The sequence below is a fragment of the Orcinus orca genome, chromosome 7 (assembly GCF_937001465.1).
Source record: "Orcinus orca chromosome 7, mOrcOrc1.1, whole genome shotgun sequence".
Lineage (NCBI taxonomy): Eukaryota > Metazoa > Chordata > Mammalia > Artiodactyla > Delphinidae > Orcinus > Orcinus orca.
Genome location: NC_064565.1, coordinates 21,777,044 through 21,803,256, shown reverse-complemented (window position 1 = coordinate 21,803,256; position 26,213 = coordinate 21,777,044). Strand labels below are relative to the sequence as shown.

At 42.1% G+C, this 26,213-nt stretch overlaps 1 long non-coding RNA gene across 1 annotated transcript in view; it reads left to right on the top strand.

Annotated features, from left to right (window-relative positions):
• LOC117203919 (uncharacterized) overlaps positions 1 to 26,213 on the top strand; it is a 131,858-nt gene that overhangs the window by 28,450 nt on the left and 77,195 nt on the right. Inside the window, exon 3 of the long non-coding RNA XR_004486881.2 lies at positions 350 to 2,512. This is a non-coding gene — a long non-coding RNA (uncharacterized LOC117203919). The remainder of the gene's footprint in view (positions 1 to 349; positions 2,513 to 26,213) is intronic.

Below are 26,213 nucleotides of genomic sequence, written 5' to 3'. Positions count from 1 at the left end.
AAAGACAGAAGGGGGTAAGGGGAAGAAGGTGGGAGAGAAACTAGAATGTAATGGGGGTGATAAGACGGTAGCTTGGACCAAGGGTGGTAGTGGAGGTACGTGGACGCCAGCTGGAGGCTTCTGGAAAAGGTTGTGATTTTCTAATTAAAAGAGCCAGACTGTGCAGAAGCGGTCCTTCCCCTTGGACTCTTCGTGGATGTGACGACTTGATTTGCAGCAGTCATTTGTGGTTAAAAAACATCCTGAGACGTCGGCCTGGGGCTTTGTCGATACCCCGAACCAGGGCCAGTGATCGGCCATCTCCAGGTTTCTTGTGTTCTGTGACTCAACAAAGCTCTGCTGCCTGCAGCTGCTGTGTGTTCAGCGACACGGCGCCCCCGATGACGCCCTCCCTCTCCACAAGGACCCCAGGGGCCTGCAAGGCCAGACTCTGAGCTGCTCCGGAGAAGCAAAGGGCCCCTGTGTGACGATCTGAAATGTGTTCTCTCCTAATCCCCGTTCATCTGAGCTAATCTCCAAATGGACAACATAATCAATTCAAGTAATAAATATGGCTTATTCAAAGGGCTGAATAAGTGACTGGAAGCAATTCCCCAAACTGTTTTCCACTGAATAATTGAAATTATGCAAGGGCATGGAAATTTTTCAACAAATAAAATGTCAGAAAAATCTATTAAAGATATGTCTGCATATCTTTGAAAAAATTATTTGTTTGAAAAAGCCCAACTCAGCAATAAAAAATAAATTACGTTTCCATTCTTGCTGTTGCTCCCTTTGGGAAAGAGCCTATTACTACCACTTCGTGGACAGATGGAACCAGCACATTTCCGACTAAATGGCTCTCCAGGTTATAGCCATGAGGTTGAGATGACAGGATGATTCTACACTGAAAAAGAAAGGAGAAAAAAATTCCCTGACTTCATGTTGCTCAGATAATGTATCTGCTGTTTGGTTTCATCCATGGAGGGTTTTGGAGTCTAAGTTTTCCATCTGTGACTCTGAGTGACAGACAACTGTACTCTGAAATTTTGGAGTTCGTTAGGGCCATCTAGACCAGCCCTGTGGGAATCAAAAGTACGCTGGAATCCCTATTTCTATTTTCATCTTATCCAGAGCAGAAGGGCTCAGAGGAGATGGCACCTCCAAAAAATAAGCTAGAAAGTTGACCAAGGGGTGTAATTTTTTTTTTTTGGCTGCGATGTGTCTTCGTTGCTGCTTGCGGGCTTTCTCTAGTTGTGGTGAGCGGGGCTACTCTTCATTGCGGCGCACGGGCTTCTCATTGCGGTGGCTTCTCATGGTTGAGCACGGACTCTAGGCGTGTGGGCTTCAGTAGTTGTGGCGCATGGGCTCAGTAGTTGCGCCTTGCGGGCTCTAGAGCGTAGGCTCAGTAGGTGTGCCACACGGGCTTAGTTGCCCCACACATATGGGATCTTCCTGGACTAGGGATCGAACCCATGTCCCCTGCATTGGCAGGCAGATTCTTTTTTTTTTTTTTAACATCTTTATTGGAGTATAATTGCTTTACAATGGTGTGTTAGTTTCTTCTGTATGACAAAGTGAATCAGCTATACATATACATACATCCCCATATCAGGCAGATTCTTAACCCCTGGACCACCAGGGAAGTTTGGGAATGTAACTTTTGAACTGTGAATTTAGAGACCTTCTGAGTATTTTCTCTCCAGTGTGATGCAGCTTTGTGAATCAGCTTCAAAAGTTGGTTGGGAATAGGTAACTAATGAGAACCTACTGCAGAGCACAGGGAACTCTACTCAGTGCTCTGTGGTGACCTAAGTGGGAAGGAAATCCAAAGAAGAAGGGGTCTCTGTATACGTATAGCTGATTCACTTTGCTGTACAGCAGAAACTGACACAGCAGTGTAAAGCAACTCTACCCCAATTTAAAAAAAAAGAAAAAGAAAGTTGGCTGGGGTTGTGTTTCCATCACCCTACTCCATATTGGTTTCAAAGCAGCTAGATGGACACCTCTTTAAATAAAGACCATATAGCTTAAATCACATTCTTTTTGTCTCCGTTTCTTCTTTTTCAACTCACTGCCTTTGTTGTAGCTCACAGTGCTGGCCTGGGTTTTGCTAACTGCCTCGGGCAGGGCAGGATCTGTGTTTTCCTCTCTCCAGATGGGCGTTAGCACACAGGGCTTGCACGTTTCTGCAGAACTGGGCTGACCATGTTTACCTCCAAGCAGATTCATTGCCTGGGAAACTTGGAATGGGGAGAGACAACCTCTCCTCACACTGAGTCCAGACCTCCTCCCCATTGAGAACAGTTAGAGCTATGCTTTCATTGCTTAAAAGAAGCTATTGCCTCTGACCCCAAATTAAGGGGAAAAAAACCCAATTGCCCACATCAGTTGCCTGCTGCCCTGGAGGCAACTCATGGCAAGCTGAAGTGGGAGCCGGTGGCTGAAGTCGAAAAACAGGACTGAAGCAACGGCAAAGGCTGCTTCCTCCAAACACAGAGTAAACTTCAACTACGGTGCCTGCCTTCATGCTGTAAGCAAGGGAAGTGGGTAAAGAGCAAGGCTCTTGCTGGGAGTGAGGTCAGGGGTGGAAGGGAGGTTGGAGGATGGCGGTTCTTTTCTTCCATGGTGAGAGCAAGTTTACCAAAGGTTAGAAAGAGAGCGCCTTGGTAACAGAGGTTTGAGTATTTTCTGTCTGCCAGACAGCAGACCAAGCACTTTATATGTTCTAAGTCATTTAATTCTCAAAATCACCTAATGTTGGAGCTACTCTTTTCACCCCCATTTTACAGATGAGGTAACAGACGCTTAGAGAAGTTAGGTAACTTGCCCAGGGTCACAGGTAGCCAATGATGCCATGGGATTTGGAGGCAGCCTGTCAAGGCCACTGCTCTTACCCTCAACGGGACTGCTTTGAGGGAGGCCCTATTGGCTTCTGCAGATGCTCATGGTGTGTAGAACTGGATTTCTGCCTTGTGGTGACCTGAAGTTTGCTCTCTCATCCAGGTGTGACACCTACTCCCTCAATTTCTGTCCTCCTGCTTCGTCCCCAGTCACCCCTCTGTAAACAGTGTCTGTGAGGGGTGTGCCAGTGGTTGCCCTGAAGGGGGAAGTTGCCTAAGGAGCTTGAGGTCTGTCTGTAGTGGGGTGCTGGCTGGGAGCCCGCAGCTGAGCCTGGAGGCCCTGGGCCCTGAGCAGTCCTCTGGCCTTCCGGCTTTCTCCCCACTCAGAGGTAACCCCAGTGTGGCTTCACCTCTGGTCCTAATGACATCTGATCAATCCTTTTAGCTTCCTGACATAGCCAGAGGGGATGGCAATAAGCACATCAGTCAAAAGTGAGGCAGGAGTGAGAAAACCCAAAGGGGCCACCTACTCCAGTCCTGCTGCCGTGAAGCCTGGTCACCCAGGGTGCTGGGCTGCTGACTGGGAGGATAACTGAAACTGACGTGGTTTCTGGACCCCAGGGAAGGGTCACTTTCCCGACCACCCCTGCACCCCCATTCCTATCCCGATTTCTGAAATTCCATAATTGTAGGCTTACTTTTTATTTTATTTATTTATCTTTTTTTTAATTGTTATCAGAGTATCGTTGATTTACGATGTTGTGTTAGTTTCAGATGTACAGCTAAGTGAATCAGTTATACATATACATATATCCACTCTTTTTTTTAGATTCTTTTCCCATATAAGTCATTACAGAGTATTAAGTAGAGTTCCCTGTGCTATACAGTAGGTCCTTATTAGTTATCTATTTTATGTGCAGTAGTGTGTATATGTCAGTCCCGATCTCCCAATTTGTCCCTCCCCCCACCTTACCCCCTGGTAACTGTAAGTTTGTTTTCTACATCTGTAACTCTATTGCTGTTTTATAGATAAGTTCGTTTGTTCCCTTATTTTAGATTCCGTGATAATTGTCTTTTGCTGTCTGACTTACTTCACTCAGTATGACAATCTCTGGATCCATCCATGTTGCTGCAAATGGCATTATTTTGTTCTTTTTTATGGCTGAGTAATATTCCATTGTATATATGTACCAAGATGTTTACTTTTAAATTTAAGTATTCTTAAATGTCAATCGTGGGTTATCTTAAAAATCAACAGATTATCTTCGTACCAAAAAAGAAAGGAGAAAAATTTTATTTTGATAGAATGATCCAGACTTTTGAAATCAGAAAATCTGTAAGGAACTTATTTTAATTATCCCATACATGTAAGGTATGTGTAATTTCAAAAACTAACATTTTATTTTGAATTACATGTGATAGTGACTGTGGGATGTCAAGGTCTTATTATTGCTTTTAGTGCTTTAGGTCTTAATTTTTACCTAAAATAGAAATACCCTTGGGAGACTACAACTTTGTATTAGTGTTCTATTGCTGTGTAACAAATAACTACACAGTTACAACTTAACACCCGTGAATTAGCTTTGTGCTTTTGAGTAAGGCACTTCATTCCTGGACCTCAAGTTTCTGATCTGTTAACACGTGCAGTGGTTGAAATGGAAATGTTTTCTAATGATCTTATCAGTTTAGACATTTTGAAACTTGGTTCCAAAACCACAAAAGACTCTCTAGCTTTATAGGTACTTGGCATTATTTACAAGGAAGAGTCATGAAAAGAAATGAGAATGGCTCATTATGGTGGAAACCTATTGAATGTGCACTGTTGATGGAGCCCCGAGGGTCACCTTTGTGTCTGGAGGGTAGCTTTCAAAAAGTAAGTTGTGTCAGAGAATAAGTGGGACAAGCGTGGCCAGACTGGTGTTTCACAAGATAATTCATTCAAGTACTCTCACCCCTAAGCGTCTGGATACAACTCCAGACACGGCTGGGGTTTCCAAAACCGAAAACCAAACAATAACAAAGCTTCTCATATTTGGGAGCAAAGCAGGTGTGGAAGCCACGAGTGCTGCCTCCCAATATTCCTGCTTCCCCTCCTTCAGGCAGGAAGGTTGCACTTCCCCAGCCTCTGAGGATGGACATCTCATGTGATCTTTTTGTCCCTGAGATGTGAATGGAAGAGGTGTAGGCCACTTCTGGGTGGAAGTGCTTAAGAACTGATGAGTGATTCTCCACGTTCTTGCTTCCTCTCCTACGGCGGTCATGCAAGTAGGACGTGATACAGGCTGCAACACCAAGGACAGCTACCTGGAAGGTGCCAGAACTGGCAGTATACTTTGCATGATTGAGAAATAAGCGATTGTTTTAAGCTTTTTAAGATATCTGGGGCTGTCAGCTACTGCCGTGTAACCTAGTATAACCTGACTGATACAGAAAGAAACAGACCACAACATCTGGTGAATGGAGATTGTGATCTAGAGGAATATCAGTTTACAGACAAAAGGAGAAAAAAAAGCCCTGATAATCTAAATTCCTGGGTGAAATATGATTTTTCTTTTTCTGCTTCATCCCAGGCTTGAGGGAGTCAGTGAAGTGTTAAAAAGCAGACAGCAGGGCTGTGAAAGAGATGAATTGGTCTGGATTCACAGATTGAACTGCCAACCTCTGGCCAACTGAGAGTTGGCTGGATTTGCAAGCTTGGCTTTCTAAGGATATACCTTTTATGACCTTGTCTGAAGTCTTCTTCTGGTTCACTACTTGTTTTAGTTCTGATGGGCTGCATGCAAAAAAAAAAAAAAAAAAAAAAAAAAGAAAAGAAAAGAAAGAAAAGAAAAGAAAGAAAAAAAAAAAGCATTGGAATTCTGTCTTTCAACTAAATAACATGGGATTTTTTTTTTTTTTTTTTGAGTTCTTGTTATGTTTGGGCTGATGTGTTTTGGCCATCTTCTCAAAAACCTTTCCCTGCTGCTTCTTACTCAGATCACTTTCCTGGAATTCCTCCGAGCTAACCCTTTGCTCTCTGTCTTTCTTTTCTTCCTTCAGAGGAAAATCTGTTACAAGCCAAACATCAATCCCCAAATCTAAAATTTAGGACTTCGTCTTCTGGAAACTGAGCCTGCATTGGTCTTCTCAGTATATCTCATTCTGTGAGATAGTTATTCTCAGACCCCAGAAGAGATGACATGACGTTCAAAAGCAGGTAGAAGTTAGTTAAGAGAAAACTTAAAGAAAACCCATTTGTTTTCCTGTTTATTTTTATATCAAGTACTAGTTGAACTCATTTTCTTTATTTTTTAAATTTAATTTTCTATCAGCAGTGTACTCACGTGATTAAAAATTGCAAAGGTAGAAACGGATATACAGTAAAAGGTCTTGTTCCCACATCCATCTCCCAGCCATCCAGTTCCCCTCTGCAGTATGATTAACTTATATACGTTTACAGGTATGTATTATGCACAAATAAGGACATCTCTTTTTTTTTTTTTTTTTTTGCGGTATGCGGGCCTGTCACTGTTGTGGCCTCTCCCGCTGCGGAGCACAGGCTCCAGACGCGCAGACTCAGCGGCCATGGCTCACGGGCCCAGCCACTCTGCGGCATGTGGGATCTTCCCGGACCGGGGCACGAACCCATGTCCCCTGCATCGGCAGGCGGACTCTCAACCACTGCGCCACCAGGGAAGCCCTAAGGACATCTCTTAAGTATTCTTTCTTTTCTCTCATTTATACAATTGGTAACATTCTATCCGTCATTATGCTCCTTGCTTTTCTTGCTAATGGATTATCTGTCTTGTAGACCTTTCCACATCAGTACGTAAGGAGCTTCCTTATTTTTAAAATTCCATTAAGTTCATTTAACCAAACTCTATATTGATGGGCATTTAGGTTGTTTCCACTCTTTGCTTTTACAAACCATGCTGTGATGAATAACTGTCCTTAAGTCATTTTGCGTCTGTGTGAGTATATTTGTGGAAATAACTTCTAGAAGTAGAATTGCTGGGCTACCGTATTAATTTAATGGTGAGGTTAAGGTGTAACTGAGTGAGACAGCAGAGGGCTCAAAAATCCATTCTCCCAAATCACAGTGCTCAGAGCCTAGCATGGACAATTGTTGCGAGCTTCAAGTGTTACCACATTGTACACTCACAAAGTATATTTTTGTGTCAAATGTGTGCCTGGAAGTATGTAGCAATAAATAAAATATGTAAGAATGATGCCTCCCTAAGCAGCTTGTGAGGCAGGAAGGGCAGTGTGGTGGTTAATTTTATATTTTATGTGTCAATTTGGCTGGACTATGGTAAGTAGTTGTCTGGTTAAATGCTAGTGTAGATATGACTGTAAAGTTTTTTATTTTCTGAATATCATTAACATTTACAATCAGTTGACATTAAGTAGAGCAGATTACTCTCCGTAATCTGGATGGGCCTCATCCAATCAGTTGAAGGCCTTAAGAACAAAGACTGATGTTTCCTGAAGAAGAAGGAATTATCCTCGAGGTTGCAACATAGAAACTTCTTTGAGTTTCTCTTTGCTGCCCTGCATAATTCAGACTCAAGCCTGCAACATCAATTCTTACTCAAATTTCCAGCTTGCTGGCCTGCCTTACAAATTTTAGGCTTGCTAGCCTTCACCATCATGTGAGCCAATTCCTTAAAATAAATCTCTCTCCATATCTATCTATCTATCTATCGCCTGTTGATTCTGTTTCTCTGGAGATATCTGAATAATATAGGCAGGAATGATGATCCCCACCCAACAGATGAAGAAGCAGAGGCTGAGAGGGTCCATATTCCCCTAGAGCCCAGACTCTAAAGCCAAAGCTCTTTCTACTGCCTTGAAATTTAATTAAAACTCAAAATAGGGTATACACAGTGACAATCCCATTAGAGAACACTAGGCATGCCCATCAAGGTGCTTACTCTGTCTATAGACTCTGCTGTAGGAAAGCCATGGGTTGGAGTGTGAGATCTCCCTGGTTACTGCGATTGGATCAGAGATGGCAGTGGGACACAATGGCAGCCAGTCTGCAGACTTGTCACCGATCAATGGCATGGCCAGTTATAGAAAGATAACCTGGGCCTTTGGCATTCATGCAGTAAACAGTGGGAGCAGAAGCTGATAGGCTGTGATATGGGGAGAAACAGGGCAGCTCACAAGAAGATCGATGCAAGCCAAAGTTGTAAGAGAACAGAACAATGAAACAGAGCAGAGAAGCAAATCCAGCGGGATACAGTGGGCGGTGGATGATGTGGCTAGGCTCCAGAGCTGCTTCAGATCCTCATGGTGTTTCAGCTTCACGGGTATTCTTAAAGCAGCCTCACTTTTTCTTCGTGAAATTCAACTGAATTTCTGCTTTTTACAACTGATTTTTACATTCGTGAAACAGGAAAATTTCATACAGAACTCCAAAGACAGATCTTGCATAGGCCAGTTAGAACCAAGTCAGTTCAGCTTGGAGTATTAAAGCTGGAGACAGGCTTATCTTGGTCTAACTGAAGGTTGGGAAACTAAGTTGCTCTCGTTTTACTAAAATCGACATTTTATAGCTGGAGAGGAATTACTGAACATTCAGGCCACACCTGGTTTGCTGAGATCAGCGAGTAGCAGTAGCTCCCCCAAGGTCACGTGGAGGTTTGCTGCAGCGGGACAGGAAGTCTTTTCACTCATCTTTGTTGCCTCTTCAGCAACGCTTGCAAAATAGGCAGGTCTACTTTCCTGATTACTCAAGTTCTTTGAACCATCTCTCTCTCTCTCAAAACTAAATCTCGGGGCTTCCCTGGTGGCGCAGTGGTTGAGAGTCCGCCTGCCGACGCAGGGGACACGGGTTCGTGCCCTGGTCCGGGAAGATCCCACATGCCGCGGAGCGGCTAGGCCCGTGAGCCATGGCCTCTGAGCCTGCGCGTCCGGAGTCTGTGCTCCGCAACGGGAGAGGCCACAACAGTGAGAGGCCTGTGTACCGCAAAAAAAAAAAAAAAAAAAAAAACAACTAAATCTCTTTGGTGGTTTTAGAATTGTATGCATTATATGCTTTTACGGTCTCAGAAAAAAAAAAAATCTCAAACCCTAGGAAGTATTTTTTAAGGTCTGTATCAGCCCACTTGATGTGTAATAGAACAAGGTTGTTTGTTTGTTTGTTTCTTTCTTTCTTTCTTTTTTCTCTCTCTCTCTTTCTTTCTCTGCACCACTTGGCTTGTGGGATCTTAGTTACTCAGCCAGGGATTGAACCCAGGCTCCGGCAGGGAAAGCTCTGAGTCCTAATCACTAGACCACCAGGGAATTCCTGATAGTTTCTTTAAAAAAATTTTAAAGATAAGGGAAAATTCCTCATATTCCGAGAACTGAATAGAACATATCCAAGTGCTAATTTGGGGGTTCAGTCAAAACCTGTAACATCCAGTAATGTCATGCAATAGGCGTGGAAAATTCAACTCTTGGGAAGGAATTGGGTAAGCTGCTTTCATATTTTAAGTATGGACAATTCTCCTGAAAACATAACTGTTTTGATCTCTGTAACAGAGAGGCTAAACATCTCAGTGGCTTAAACAAAATAAAAGTTTATTTCTCTCTCACTTATCAATTTAGTTTGGCAGTGTAGAACTCCACCATAAGAAGGACCCAGGTTCCTTCTGTCTTGTTGCTCTGCCATCCTCAACACACAGCTTCCACCTCATGGTCAAGATGGCTGCTCTAGCTTCTTCCATCACGCCTTTATTCCTGCTAATGGGGAGTGGTAAAGGGGAAGGGAAGGCAGGCCTTTTCTCTTTAAGGGCGTCATCCTGAATTTGCACACATCACTGCTGCTCACATTCTGTTGGTCACAGTTTAGTCATGAGGCTTTACCTATTAGCAGAGGAAGCTGGGAGATGTAGTCTTTAGAGAGGCAGTCAGGTCCTTAACTAAAATCCTGTTACTATGTAATAAGGGGAGAATAGATCCTGGGGGGATAGCTATCAGCTCTGCCACAGGGCCCAAGGTATTGCTTGCCTGCTTTCTTTTTCACATCTGAGAATGACCAGAAAGTTCAGACAGTTGTTGTTAATAAATATTGAAAATTCTCATGCCTGTGAGAAAGCAGTGTTTGGTACTTTGGGAGTACAAAAGGGAGAAAGAACCACCCTCTGCTCTCAAAATATTTACTCTCGAGTTGTCAAGTCATATACTGCACTAATTAAGAGTAAAAATGTATATATTAAAGAAAGGTCCGAGAACACTCTTTTTCTGAATTACTGTGTAGGTGGCTTTGATGGATTAATCTTATAATCACTATAACCTGAATAAATTGTGCGACACCTCAAAGCTCAGTTAGGACAGGACGTTATGTTCGAGGAAGCAATATGGTGGCAAAAAGGTTATACAAATACTTTGCCTATTTACTCAACTTCTTACGGAAATGGAAAAGAACATAGTGTGTTCTTAATACACAGCCAACCTCTTTTAGAATAGATTTTTCTCCCATCACTGCTACTTTTGTTTTTTTAACATCTTTATTGGAACATAATTGCTTTATACATTGTTGTGTAAGTTGCTGCTGTATAACAAAGTGAATCAGCTATATGTATACATATATCTCCATATCCCCTCCCTCTTGCGTCTCCCTCCCACCCTCCCTATCCCACCCCTCTAGGTGGTCACAAAGCAACGAGCTGATCTCCCTGTGCTATGCAGCTGCTTCCCACTAACTATCTATTTTACATTTGGTAGTATATATATGTCAATGCTACTCTCTCACGTCGTCCCAGCTTAGCCTTCCCACTCCCTGTGTCCTCAGGTCCATTCTGTACATCTGCGTCTTTATTCCTGTCCTGCCCCTAGGTGCATCAGAACCCCCCCTTTTTTTTAGATTCCATATATATGTGTTAGCATACAGCATTTGTTTTTCTAATTCTGACTTACTTCACTCTGTATGACAGACTCTAGGTCCATCCACCTAACTACAAATAACTCAATTTCGTTTCTTTTTATGGCTGAATAATATTCCATTGTATACATGTATCACATCTTCTTTATCCATTCATCTGTTGATGGACACTTAGGTTGCTTCCATGTCCTGACTATCGTAAATAGTGCTGCATTGAACATTGCGGTACATCTTTTTTTTTAAAATTTAAATATTTTTTTTAACTTTATTTATTTATTTTTGTCTGTGTTGGGTCTTCATTGCTGCATGCGGGCTTTCGCTACTTGCAGCAAGCGGGGGCTACTCTTCGTTGCAGTGTGCAGGCTTCTCATTGCAGTGGCTTCACTCGTTGAGAAACACGGACTCTAGGTGCATGGGCTTCAGTAGTTGTGGTTCATGGGCTTAGTTGCACCGCGGTATGTGGGATCTTCCCGGACCACTGATCGAACCCGTGTACCCTGCATTGGCAGGCAGATTCTTATCCACTGTGCCACCAGGGAAGCCCACATGTTTCTTTTTGAATTGTGGTTTCCTCAGGGAATATGCCCAGTGGTGGGATTGCCGGGTCATACGGTAGTTCTATTTTTAGATTTTTAAGAAACCTCCATACTGTTCTCCATAGTGGCTGTACCAATTCACATTCCCACCAACAGTGCAAGAGGTTTCCCTTTTCTCCACACCCTCTCCAGTATTTATTGTTTGTAGATTTTTTGATGATGGCCATTCTGACCGGTGTGAGGTGATACTTCATCATAGTTTTGATTTGCATTTCTCTAATGATTAGTGATGTTGAGCATCCTTTCATGTGTTTGTTGGCAATCAATATATTTTCTTTGGAGAAATGTCTATTTAGGTCTTCTGCCCATTTTTGCCTTGGGTTGTTTGGTTTTTTTTGGATATTGAGCTGCATGAGCTGCTTGTAAATTTTGGAGATTAATCCTTTATCAGTTGATTCATTTGCAAATATTTTCTCCCATTATGAGGGTTGTCTTTTCATCTTGTTTATGGTTTCCTTGCTGTGCAAAAGCTTCTGAGTTTCATTAGGTCCCATTGGTTTATTTATTTTTTTATTCCATTTCTCTAGGAGGTCGGTCAAAAAGGATCTTGCTGTGATTTATTTCATAGAGTATTCTATCTATGTTTTCCTTTAAGAGTTTGATAGTGTCTGGCCTTACATTTAGGTCTTTAATCCATTTTGAGTTTATTTTTGTATATGGTGTTAGGGAGTGTTCTAATTTCATTCCTTTACATGTAGCTGTCCAGTTTTCCCAGCACCACTTATTGAAGAGGCTGTCTTTTCTACATTGTATATTCTTGCCTCCTTTATCAAAGATAAGGTGACCATATGTGTGTGGGTTTTCTCTGGGCTTTCTATCCTGTTCCATTGATCTATATTTCTGTTTTTGTGCCAGTACCATAGTGTCTTCATTACTGTAGCTTTGTAGTATAGTCTGAAGTCAGGGAGCCTGATTCCTCCAGCTCTGTTTTTCTTTCTCAAGATTGATTTGGCTATTCGGGGTCGTTTGTGTTTCCATACAGATTGTGAAATTTTTTGTTCTAGTTCTGTGAAAAATGCCAGTGGTAGTCTGATAGGGATTGCACTGAATCTGTAGATTGCTTTGGGTAATATAGTCATTTTCACAATGTTGATTCTTCCAGTGCAAGAACATGGTATATCTCTCCATCTGTTTGTATCATCTTTAATTTCTTTCATCAGTGTCTTATAGTTTTCTGAGTATAGGTCTTTTGTCTCTTTAGGTAGGTTTATTCCGAGGTATTTAATTCTTTTTGTTGCAATGGTAAATGGGAGTGTTTCCTTAATTTGTCTTTCAGATTTTTCATCATTAGTGTATATGCAAGAGATTTCTATGCATTAATTTTGTATCCTGCTACTTTACCAAATTCATTGATTAGCTCTAGTAGTTTTCTGGTAGCATCTTTAGGATTCTCTATGTATAGTATCATGTCATCTGCAAACAGTGACAGCTTTACTTCTTCTTTTCTAATTTGGATTCCTTTTATTTATTTTTCTTCTCTGATTGCTGTGACTAAAACTTCCCAAACTATGTTGAATAGTAATGGGGAGAGTGGACAACCTTGCTTTGTTCCTGACCTTAGAGGAACTGGTTTCAGTTTTTCACCATTGAGAATGATATTGGCTGTGGATTTGTCATATATGGCCTTTATTATGTTGAGGTAGGTTCCCTCTATGCCTACTTTTGGAGAGTTTTTATCATAAATATGTGTTGAATTCTGTCGAAAGCTTATTCTACATCTATTGAGATGATCGTATGGTTTTTATCCTTCAATTTGTTAATATGGTTTATCACATTGATTGATTTGCATATATTGAAGAATCCTTGCATTCCTGAGATAAACCCCACTTGATCATGGTGTATGATCCTTTCAATGCGCTGTTGGATTCTGTTTGCTAGTATTTTGTTGAGGATTTTTGCATCTGTGTTCATCAGTGATATTGGCCTGTAGTTTTCTTTTTTTGTGACATCTTTGTCTGGTTTTGGTAACAGGGTGATGGCGGCCTCATACAATGAGTTTGGGAGTGTTCCTTCCTCTGCTATATTTTGGAAGAGTTTGAGAAGGATGGGTGTTAGCTCTTCTCTAATTGTTTGATAGAATTTGCCTGTGAAGCCCTCTGGTCCTGGGCTTTTGTTTGTTGGAATATTTTTCATCACAGTTTCCATTTCAGTGCTTGTGATTGGTCTGTTTATATTTTCTATTTATTCCTGGTTCAGTCTCGGAAGGTTGTGCTTTTCTAAGAATTTGTCCATTTCTTCCTGGTTGTCCACTTTATTGGCATATAGTTGCTTATAGTAATCTCTCATGATGATTGGTATTTCTGCAGTGTCAGTTGTTACTTCTCCTTTTTCACTTCTAATTCTGTTGATTTAAGTCTTCTCCATTTTTTTCTTGATGAGTCTGGCTAATGGTTTATCAATTTTGTTTATCTTCTCAAAGAACCAGCTTTTAGTTTTATTGATCTTTGCTACTGTTTCCTTCATTTCTGTTTCATTTCATTCTTATTTTTAAACACATTTTTTTGTTTATTTTCGGCTGCGTTGGGTCTTTGTTGCTGCGTGTGGGCTTTCTCTAGTTGTGCGAGCGGGGGCTACTCTACATTGTGGTGCACAGGCTTCTCATTGTGATGGCTTCTCTTGTTGCAGAGCACGGGCTCTAGGCGCATGGGCTTCAGTAGTTGTGGCACGCTGACTCAGTTGTTGTGGCTCGTGGGCTCTAGAGCGCAGGCTCAGTAGTCGTTGTGCACGGGCATAGCTGCTCCGTGGCATGTGGGATCTTCCCCGACTAGGGCTCAAACCTGTGTCCCCTGTAATGGCAGGCGGATTCTTAACCACCGCTCCACCAGGGAAACCCCTCTTTGTCATTTATTTCTGATCTGATCTTTATGATTTCTTTCCTTCTGCTAACTTTGGGTTTTTTTTTTTTTTGTTCTTCTTTCTCTAATTGCTTTAGGTTTAAGGTTAGGCTGTTTATTTGAGATTTTTCTTGTTTCTTGAGGTAGGATTGTATTGCTATAAACTTCCCTCTTAGAACTGCTTTTGCTGCATCCCACAGGTTTTGGGTCATCGTGTTTTCAGTGTCATTTGTTTCTAGGTATTTTTTGATTTCCTCTTTGATTTCTTCAGTGATCTCTTGGTTATTTAGTAGCATATTGTTTAGCCACCATGTGTTTGTATTTTTTACAGATTTTTTTCCTTTAGTTGATATCTAGTCTCATAGCGTTGTGGTCGGAAAAGATACTTGATACGATTTCAATTTTCTTAAATTTACCAAGGTTTGATTTGTGATCCAAGATATGATCTATCCTGGAGAATGTTCCATGAGCACTTGAGAAGAAAGTGTATTCTGTTTTGTATGGATGGAATGTCCTATAAATATCAATTAAGTCCATCTTGTTTAATGTGTCATTTAAAGCTTGTGTTTCCTTATTTATTTTCATTTTGGATGATCTGTCCATTGGTGAAAGTGGGGTGTTAAACCCCCTACTATTATTGTGTTACTGTTGATCTCCCCTTTTATGGCTGTTAGCATTTGCCTTATGTATTGAGGTGCTCTTATGTTGGGTGCATAAATATTTATAATTGTTATATCTTCTTCTTGGAGTGATCCCTTGACCATTAGTAGTGTCTTTCTTTGTCTCTTGTAATAGACTTTATTTTAAAGTCTATTTTGTCTGATATGAGAATTGCTACTCCAGCTTTCTTTTGATTTCCGTTTGCATGGAATATCTTTTTCCATCCCCTCACTTTCAGTCAGTATGTGTCCCTAGTTCTGAAGTGGGTCTCTTGTAGACAGTATACATATGGGTCTTGTTTTTGGATCCATTCAGCCAGACTGTGCCTTTTGGTGGGAGCATTTAATCCATTCACATTTATGGTAATTATCGATATGTATGTTTCTGTTACCATTTTCTTAATTGTTCTGGGTTTGTTATTGTAGGCCCTTTCCTCCTCTTGTGTTTCCTGCCTAGAGAAGTTCCTTTAGCGTTTGTTGTAAAGCTGGTTTGGTGGTGCTGAATTCTCTTAGCTTTTGCTTGTCTGTAAAGATTTTAATTTCTCTGTCGAATCTGAATGAGATCCTTGCTGGGTAGAGTAATCTTGGTTGCAGGTTTTTCTCCTTCATCACTTTAAATATGTCCTGCCATTCCCTTCTGGCTTGCAGAGTTTCTGCTGAAAGATCAGCTGTTAACCTTATGAAGATTCTGTTGTATGTTGCTTTTCCCTTGCTGCCTTTAATATTTTTTCTCTGTATTTAATTTCTGATATTTTCATTAATATGTGTCTTGGCGTATTTCTCCTTGGATTTATCCTGTATGGGACTCTCTGTGCTTCCTGGACTTGATTGACTATTTCCTTTCCCATGTTAGGGAATTTTTCAACTAATCTCTTGAAATATTTTCTCAGACCCTTTCTTTTTGTCTTCTTCTTCTGGGACCCCTATAATTTGAATGTTGCTGAGTTTAATGTTGTCCCAGAGGTCTCTGAGACTGTCCTCGATTCTTTTCATTCTCTTTTTTTATTCTGCTCTGTGGTAGTTATTTCCACTATTTTATCTTCCAGGTCACTTATCCATTCTTCTGCCTCAGTTATTCTGCTATTGATTCCTTGTAGAGCATTCTTAATTTCATTTATTGAGTTCATCATTGTTTGTTTGCTCTTTAGTTCTTCTAGGTCCTTGTTAAACATTTCTTGTATTTTCTCCATTCTATTTGCAAGATTTTGGATCATCGTTACTATCATTACTCTGAATTCTTTTTCAGGTAGACTGCCTATTTCCTCTTCATTTTTTTGGTCTGGTGGGTTTTTACCTTGCTCCTTCATCTGCTGCGTATTTCTCTGTCTTCCCATTTTGCTTAACTTACTGTGTTTGGGGTCTCCTTTTTGCAGGCTGCAGGTTCAGAGTTCCTGTTTTTTTTGGTGTCTGCCCCCAGTGGGTAAGGTTGGTTCAGTAGCTTGTGTACGCTTCCTGGTGGAGGGGACTGGTGCTTGTGTTGTGGTGGGTGGGGCTGGATCTTGGCTTTCTGGTGAGCAGGACCATGTCCGGTAGTGTGTTCTGGGGTGTCTGTGAACTTATTATGATTGTAGGCAGCGTCTCTGCTAATGGGTGGGGTTGTATTCCTGTCTTGCTAGTTGTTTGGCACGGGGCGTCCAGCACTGGAGCTTGCTGGCTGTTGGATGGAGCTGGGTCTTAGCATTGAGACGGAGACCTCTGGGAGAACTCTCGCTGATTAATATTACGTGAGGCCGGGAAGTCTCTAGTGGTCCAATGTCCAGAACTCGGCTCTCCCACCTCAGAGGCTCAGGTCTGACACCCGGCTGGAGCACCAAGACCCTGTCAGCCACACGGAATTATCAAGACAGTGGTCATTGGCAAGTGAAACCAGAAGAGAAGAGTCCTGTGCTCTGCCTGGTCCTGCTAAGCAATTTTCAGACTTCAGCTCATTCTGGCAGTGGAGCAGTTGGGTTGGCGACACGAGATAAGACAGGGTGTATGAGGCGGGTGGTGCTCAGCCGATGCATGGACTGAGCGGCCCAGTCGAAGCCCTTGGCGAAGGCCGACAGCAGCCAGGACTCCGGCCTCCTGCGGCTGTGGCCTCTTTGGTGTCTACCTCTGGGTGTCACGTCACTCTCACTCCTGCTTTGGTGGCTGTGCCTTTTCCCTTCATCAATGCTCCTTTTAATAGCCTTTGCCCCCTAAAACTCTTTCTCTTCTACTCTCGTTTTCCTGTGCCTGAAAACCATCTCCTGACAGTTGTAAGCATAATTGTTCTCTTCTTTATCCCTATTGCCCTATCCAGGACCTTCATAATGCACGCCCAAGAGCTGACCTGGCTTGCAAGAATTCTTCCCTCTTAGATGCTGGAGTGAAGAGTCACACATACATTTTGGTCCCTGTTTCACAATAATATTTTTGCCTCTGTTAAATAGGGTAAAATATACTGGCCTGGGGTTGGGGTGGGTGGTCAGGAGATCTGCCCCCACTGGACGCATCACTTTGGAAGAGTCACTGTACCCTAGGATTATTTGGTTGATTAACTTGTAAAATAAGAGAAATGGATTGGTTGGATCTTTGAGGTCTCTGATTGTATAATTAGTGGAATCCTGAGTAATCCTGGCCTTAGGTGAGGGCAGGCGCTGAGTGGAGGAGAGGGCATGGCACCATCTGTGTGGCCAGAACAAGGCAACACAGCTAGAGAAAGCTCTCCCTGCTCTCCTGATTTTCAGTTCAAGTGCAGAATATTTGGCACTATATTGAAACATAAAACATGTCAAGGATGGTTAATCCGTCTATAACAAAGATAAGAACATTTTAACACTTTGAAAGGAAAGTTTCCTCACCCTGCATTCCTTAACTGTCGTAGCTCACTTTTTCCTACACTCTTTTCTTTTCCTTTTGTTAATCTTTACCACAGCAACTAACTACAGCTTGTGATTCATAATGTGGGTGTGGCTTTCCCATGGCACTCTTTCCCGCTGATGATTGGCAGGTAGCAGGAACTATTTGTGTAAGCATTATGAAATGCTCACATGTCTGTCAAAGTACGCTCTTGCGTTAACTTTCCTGTTGCAGTGTCACCTTGGGCTTTTTATTTTGGCAACAATTATATTGAGATGATACAATTCACCCACTCGAAGTGTGTAATTCAGTGTGTTTTAGTATATTCTCAGAGTTGTGCAACCATCACCACAATCAATTTTATAATATTTCCATCACTCCCAAAAGAAACCCTGTACCCATTAGCAATCACTCCTCATCCCCCTTTTCTCCAGCCCCTGGCAACCACTAATCTACTTTCTGTCTCTTTGGATTTGCCTATTTTGGGCATTTCACGTTAGGCTGTGTGGTCCTTTGAGACTGGTTTTTTTTTGTTTTTTTTTTAAACATCTTTATTGGAGTATAATTGCTTTACAGTGGTGTGATAATTGCTTTACAATGGTGTGTTAGTTTCTGCTTTATAACAAAGTGAATCAGTTATACATATACATATGTTCCCATATCTCTTCCCTTTTGCATCTCCCTCCCTCCCACCCTCCCTATCCCACCCTTCTAGGTGGTCACAAAGCACCAAGCTGATCTCCCTGTGCCATGCGGCTGCTTCCCACTAGCTATCTACCTTACCTTTGGTAGTGTATATATGTCCATGCCACTCCCTGGCTTTGTCACAGCTTACCCTTCCCCCTCCCCATATCCTCAAGTCTGTTCTCTAGTAGATCTGTGTCTTTATTCCTGTCTTACCCCTAGGTTCTTCATGACATTTTTTTCCCTTAAATTCCATATATATGTGTTAGCATACGGTATTTGTCTTTCTCTTTCTGACTTACTTCACTCTGTATGACAGACTCTAGGTCTATCCACCTCATTACAAATAGCTCAATTTTGTTTCTTTTTATGGCTGAGTAATATTCCATTGTATATATGTGCCACATCTTTATCCATTCATCCAGTGATGGACACTTACGTTGTTTCCATCTCCTGGCTATTGTAAATAGAGCTGCAATGAACATTGTGGTACATGACTCTTTTTGAATTATGGTTTTCTCAGTGTATACGCCCAGTAGTGGGATTGCTGGGTCATATGGTAGTTCTATTTTTAGTTTTTTAAGGAACCTCCATACTGTTCTCCACAGTGTCTGTATCAATTTACATTCCCACCAACAGTGCAAGAGGGTTCCCTTTTCTCCACACCCTCTCCAGCATTTATTGTTTCTAGATGTTTTGATGATGGCCATTCTGACTGGTGTGAGATGATATCTCATTGTAGTTTTGATTTGCATTTCTCTAATGATTAATGATGTTGAGCATTCTTTCATGTGTTTGTTGGCAGTCTTTCTTTTACTTAGCATAGTGTTTCACCATCCACCATGCTGTAGAATGCATCAGCACTTCAGTCCCTTTCATAGTCAAATGGTGTTCCATTGTATGGATATAGTACATTTTGTTTATCCATTCACTGTTCATGGACCATGGTTTCCTTTTTCCCCCTCTATTTTCTCAAACTTAGTCTGAAAATTTTGCTAAGAAATATTATGATTCCAAAAGTCATGGGGTCGGAAGCCCACAGCTGTTTCCTTCTCCAGAATCTATTTATATGCAGGGTGGAGGGGCACCCCCAAACTGTGTGGTGAAAGCCTACCTAAAAGCTGGTTGATCCTGGTTAAGAACATGAGACTTTGAGTTACACAGCCTGATTTACAATTTTGCTTTTACCGCTTTATCTCAAGCGGCAATTAGTCTCTTTAAGCTTTGGTGTTCTTATCTTCAAAATGGGAATTATACTAGTACCTATCAGTGGCAGAGACTGCCAGGCAGCCCTTAGTTCCCACTGTCACTTCTAAAGTGACAGAGGCCCATTTTTTGTCTAGGTATAGGGCTGCCCTAGATGGAGGCTGCATTTCTTAGCTCTTCTTTGAGCTCTTCTTAGCGTCTACCTTCTGGCAAGCAAATGATAGACAAGGAAAAGCATCCTTAAGTAGCTTTTAAGAGCTTTTTTTTTTTTTGCGGTCCGCGGGCCTCTCACTGTTGTGGCCTCTCCCATTGTGGAGCACAGGCTCTGGACGTGCAGGCTCAGCGGCCGTGGCTCAGGGGCCCAGCCGCTCCGCGGCATGTGGGATCTTCCCGGACCGGGGCACGAACCCGCGTCCCCTGCATCGGCAGGCGGACTCTCAACCACTGCGCCACCAGGGAAGCCCAAGAGCTTTTTTTTAAAGACATGGCACATGCCCCTTTCCCTTTTTAACCTTGTCTCTTCTTGTATCCTGCTCCCTGGAAGCTGGTGCTATAAACTTGGACCATAAGATCAAAGCTAAGAACAGCTGCAATGTAGAATTTGGTTCCTGAGTGGGAGGCTGCATTTAATAGAACCTAAGCACGCAGCCCAGGATTAGTTGAAGTGGTCTGGTAGTGGGTGGGAGTACACAGGTATTGCTGGCTAAGAAGCTGGTTTTGTGGTGGCAAAACATTTAGGGAGAACCCCTCCCTGAGTTCACTGGGTGATGGGGAGGGCGCAGTATTCAGGAACCAGCGGGGAGATTTTACAATGTTGGGTGTGTTGACTATTTCTTGACGCTCTTGCCATAAGACGGCTGAGCTCTGGCCAGGGTCAGCAGCCTGTAGGCATTGGTGGAAGGGAGTACGGCTCTGCTAAAATAGGACTCTACCGCATCCTGTAATCTAAGTTGATGGAGGGTTCAGTAATTGGGGACCAGGGGCTGAAAATGCCAAGTACATCTGTGTCGCAAACCAAAGTGGTTAATGGTGGCTGTGAAGGGGCAGCTTTGGGCTGTAGGCCCTTCTCAAGCAGCACCTATTAAGAGTTCTCTATATCACCATCAGCAAAGTAAAATAATGGCGACAAAGGTCAGGGTGTACACATTGCTATATTTAAAATTGCTAACCGACAAGGACCTATAGCACAGGGACTTCTGCTCAATGTTATGTGGCAGCCTGGATGGGAGGGGAGTTTGGGGGAGAATGGATACACATATATGTATGGCTGAGTCGCTTTGCTGTGCACCTGAAGCTATCACAACATTGTTAATCAGCTATGTTCCAATATAAAATAAAAAGTAAAAAAAATAAATAAATTCTGGTCAATGAGGAAAAAAAAAGATCAGATAGGGTGTTGCCTTCCCTCTAAAGCCTACAGTCTCAGATGGCTTCAAGGCGGCCACTATGAAGATGAAAGAGAACGGTGTGGAGCCCTGAGGCCAGTGAGTAACATACTAGAGGGGGCGGCACACTGTAGATACGTAGGCGTGTCTGACTTGCTGCTTGTTTTTGTAAGGCCCTGGCCTTAAAACAGGTGGAAAAAAATGTGGACATTTGCTTTCTCTCATATTATATAAGTGCCTACATAATAACTCTTGATTTTGCCTTTTGGTCCACTAAGCCCCAAATGTTTACTATCTAGCCCTTTTATAGGAAAAGCTTGCCAACCTTTGGGCCAGAATCATGGGCATATATAAGGTCCTGTATACAGAGTGACTGTGGGCAAATAGACAAGAAGCTTAGCAAAATTTTGAGGGAATTTTATTGCTATAAGTAACTATTACCTTCACCTGCAAAAGTCTGGAACTGTTCAACCCCTAAAGTAATGCCGCTGATCCCAAACCTGCACCGGCAGGAAGTGGGCGCTCAGCCTCTAAGAGGAGCACGCTCTCCAAAGCCCGCCTCACCCTCCAAGGACAGGACCAGATGGCCACCAGCCAACACACTCTGCAGCCTGAGAAGGCGCCTGCACAATGCTTGCCCTGTGGGATTTGCTAGATGGCAGTGAGCCAGTGACTGCTCTGTGTTTCCTGAGTCCCCTTTCCCTAGCAAATGTCTTATTTGCTTCTGTTGAGTCTTACTGCATCATCCCATGTTGTGTGTATGTCCTTTAGTTGATAGGTCACTGAGCTACAAGGAGCCCCATGCGTTCCTGGTGGACTTGAGGTGATGGGATACAAATGGGCTTCAAAAGGAGTCCCAAGAGTCTAATCTAGTCCCAAGAGAGACGATCCTAAAACCATGTTTTCATTTAGACATTTCAAACACGTCTATGGTGTTTGCGTTCTATACAAAATACCTGGCGATCTTTGTCTTAAAAATAAAAGCAGTAAAATAAGAAGAACTCTGCAGTAGATGGCTGTGGGTAATGTTTATGAGCTCTCTTCAAACTTTAGAAACAGTGGAAGGTACAACTTATATTTTAACACACAAACCTCAGGGGTTCCATCCCAATTCAAAATCACTCTTGGGAAAGGGGTAGATTTTACTATAGTACTTTTTTGCTTCTAACGTCTTAGATTTTTTCATTTTGCTGAACCAGTATCTTAAAGTGGGACTCTTAGTTTTTTTCTTTTAGGGACAAGTAGTTCTCTTTAGTTAATTACACAATCATTATAAATCCATTTTAGTGAGTTTAGACATTATTAGCACAATAATACCATCCTTATGTTACCAGCCTAACACAACTCTTAACATTGTAGTGACTCCATTCTGGTCCTTTTTAATATGGATTTTAAATGGTTACAAGCATAATGTACAAAAATTTTATGTCTTATTTTTCATTAAATGTTATGTAAAAAAATCTTCGGTGTTTTTACATAGTCTTTTAATTAATCTTTTCTGTGGCTGCCTCATGTCCTATCTAGTAGAGATTTCTGTTCTAGGCATCTCTTGTCTTGCAACAAACCACTCAGAACTTAGTGACCTAAACCAATAATTACTGTATTATTTCTCATGGCTTCTGTGTGTCAGGGATTTGGGGAAGGCTTATTTGAGTGGTTCAGCCTCAAGTAGTTGCCATCAGATTGTGGTTGGATCTGGGACAGATGGACTGGGGCAGCTGGGTCTGGTTGGGCATCCGTCTGTCTTTCTATAGTTTCATGGCATCTCAGTGTGGACTCTCCACTTGGGCTTGTTTGGGCTTTCGAATGATATGGCAGCCTCAGGATGCTAGCACTTCGTAGGTGGTGGTTCAGGGCTCCCGCAGGAGTAGTCTAGCAAGCCAGGCAAAAGCTACCTTGTCTTCTGTGACATTCAAAAAGGGCCACTTCAGCTGTACCCTTTTGGTAACTGGTAATTAACGTCAGCCCAGATTCGAGGGGAAGGAATATGTCTCACTGGTAGGGGAATGAAAGAATTTGCAGACATGTTTTAAAATTGCCACAGTTCCAGAACCAGTTTAGTTATACGCGGGCCTCTCACTGTTGTGGCCTCTCCCATTGCGGAGCACAGGCTCCGGACGCGCAGGCTCAGCGGCCATGGCTCATAGGCCCAGCCGCTCCGCGTCATTTGGGATCTTCCCGGACCGGGGCATGAACCTGTGTCCCCTGCATCGGCAGGCGGATTCTCAACCACTGTGCCACCAGGGAGGCCCCTAGTTATTCTTTTATTACTGGACTTTGTTTATTTCTGTTTTTTTTTCTACTAAAACAATATTGTGATAAACATCTTCATGTATGCAGCTTTTCCATTATTTTGTATAAAGGTAGTAGGATTATCAAGTCAAACAATATAATCTTTCATTTGGTCCCTGAAATATATTGCCAAGTAGCTTTCCAAAAGAATTGTATCATTTTAAAATGCTATATGCAGTATAAGTGACTGTATTTTCAATACACCATTACTAGCAATGTAAATTACCATTAGACTTTTATTTGTTAACTTAATATGTAAAATGTGTACCTTAAAGGTTTTTTTCATTTGCATTATTTTTATAATTGGCAAAGTTGCCTTTCATGTTTGCATATTTTATTATCTTACTGTCTGCCTAGTTTATCTACTGGGGTCATAACGTATTTATTGCAAGTCGCATGCACTTTTACATGCTAAAAATAATCACTTCTAACTATATTTGCCCAGCCTATTCTTTTTCTTTGGGTTAATAGTTTTCCTTGGGGAGTAGGTATTTTAAATTTTTTCGATCAAAGCTGTTAAATGTTCTTTCTGATTTCTTCTATCACATTTACACTTAGAAAGTTGTCCCTTCTCCACACTATCCAGAGGTACTAATTTATCAATTATATGTGTCTATGTTTATGTTTTCATGGTTGGAGTTTTACATTTAACTTCTTAATTTGTTTAAAATTTATTTATTATATTACTTGGGTCTGCAGTCATCCTTCCCCTGATACTAATTAGCAAAACCAACACTATTAAATATTTCTGCCTTTTTTTTCATTGATTTATGACATCTTTTTATTACGTATAAAATTGTTTTTTAATAATATAGTCTAATTCCAGATGATTTACTCCATTTAAATTAGTCAGTTTTGTTGTTTTCCTCTGTTCATGTGTATGTTTTTTCTCTTAGATGAATTAATATGTACTAAATTTGAAGAAAACCTTTTTTTTTTTTTTTGAGAATGTGATTGAGATTGAATTAAAGTTTGAAACTCATCTTGGGAGACTTAATGTTTTTGCAATATTTAGTTTGCAGATACAGATGCACTGTATATCTCTCCATGTATTGAAGCTTTCAAAAAATATCCTTTAATTTACCCGTAACTCTCTACATGTATCCATACTTGATTTAAAGGCCAGGATTTCTTCTCTCTTTAAGGACCAGTGCAGATGTAGGGTCAGGGTCATGGATGAAAATCTTTTGCTTGATTCTTGGGCAGTCAGACTTCTCTTGAGCAATCCCTTTAGCTCCTTCTAATTTTTATTTTGCATTTTATATAAAGTATCTGTATAATTTTTGTCTTAATTTTTTGTTTATAGTCCTGTTGTCTAGAAGCCAAACAATAGTCAGGCGTTGATGAGGTGGGAAAGGAAGACTTGCTGATCTCAGTCACTAGAAAGAGGAAGGGAGGGAGCAGAGCTGGCAGGAACTAAGACAACAGCAATGATGCCCAGGATGGTACTTGTGGGCCTCCAAGCTCATGCACAACCCGTGTCTCTGTTAGGGGCTGACGCAGCATGTCACAGAAAGTGACTGTGACAGAGGTACCCCATCTGGAAATTCTGTCAGGCTTGGAAGGCTGGGCCCCTTCCCTGTGCTCAGCCAAACAGGGAGGAAGCATTGATGCTTTCCGTGTGGGCAGGGGGCCCACGGGCTGCCAGCAAGACGGGACATCATGGGCTCTAGGAAGGACCAGTTTCCCACCCTGCTCGATCATTCCTCCTCTCCCGGCTGGGTCACATCTGAAATTTCTTTCAGAGGAACCTAAATACTGTACTCCACAGTTTGAAAAGAGGCTGAAAATGCATGGAGTGAATGCATGGAGTGAGGACTATTAGATTGAAGTACGAATGACTGCTAGCACATCCTTGGTCCCCCCTCTACCTCTCGAGATGGGGGCACACCTGGCGCCGGACTGTTTAAGCCCTGTCTTAGGTTCATTTTAAGCATCCCAGTGTCCAAAACGCAGAGACATGCGGACACACCTCTCCGCCGGCAGGATGACCTGCAGTAGAGCCATTTGAATTGACAATTGCTTCCAGTAAGTGCTGAGGGCTGGAGCCTCATCCAGGAAGACAGTAAAGAGAGCAAAGAAGGAGGGGCTCAAGGGGAGTGGGGGTGAGGCCTGGAGAAAGAAAGTGGTGCCTAAAAGGCTCAGAAGTTCCCAATTGTCACAGTCTGGCTGTGCGGTCATCTTTAATGTGCACTAAGGAAATGGCATTCAGATGCCACATCACCACCAAAGTCACCTCTGCTGAGTGACATGCTGAAGCCGGTGGCCCAGACGAAGGCCAGCAAAGCTCCTTGTCTCAGGCATACCCTCACATTTAATGCTTAAGGAGCACATACATCACACACCATTAAAGCTGCCAGTTTCCGTCTCTTTCACACCATTAGTTGAATATATATATCATTAAAGGAAGTGAGTTACAATATAAAAATATAGTAATTCAGACAGTCAGGTCACAACTGACAGTGCATTTGGGGGGCTGCTTTCCTGAACTGTCTCCAGAGACCCTACATTTAGTGAAAAGACATTTCCCAGAAAAGTTTTCATAAATATTCTCCATGGGGAAAAAATGTGTATTTATCACTTCACATAAAAAGAAATCTGAAGTACATGTTTTAGTGGCTGGCTTCTCAGAAAGTGAGTGGCTATTTGTAATCCATAGCTGGAGGAATTTTTCTTATCAACTTTCTGAAAGTCAGGGAATGCTCTGTGCTGGGTTACCAGCAATGTTATTGGCAGCAGCATCCTTATTTTTTTTTCCTTCTCTGACCTCCCTGCAGCTGTATTCCATATCCCATGTTCCGGTCCTGGTGTTGGATATTTTTAATTTTCTGTATGTTATGATGCTTTGACATCTTGGAGACTAGCTGGCTAGGGAAAGACTGCCCCTCCCTGGGTAAGCCGGTTCTTAGAGATAGCAGATGAGTCCCCCGTAATCTCACCTGTCACATGCCAACCACTCCATCCACAGCCCAGCCCCCAATCACCTCCTTATTTGGGCTCTCGGGCATCAGGCCACTATCGCCTACCCTAATCACCCCAGGGTCAGGTACCAGACAACGA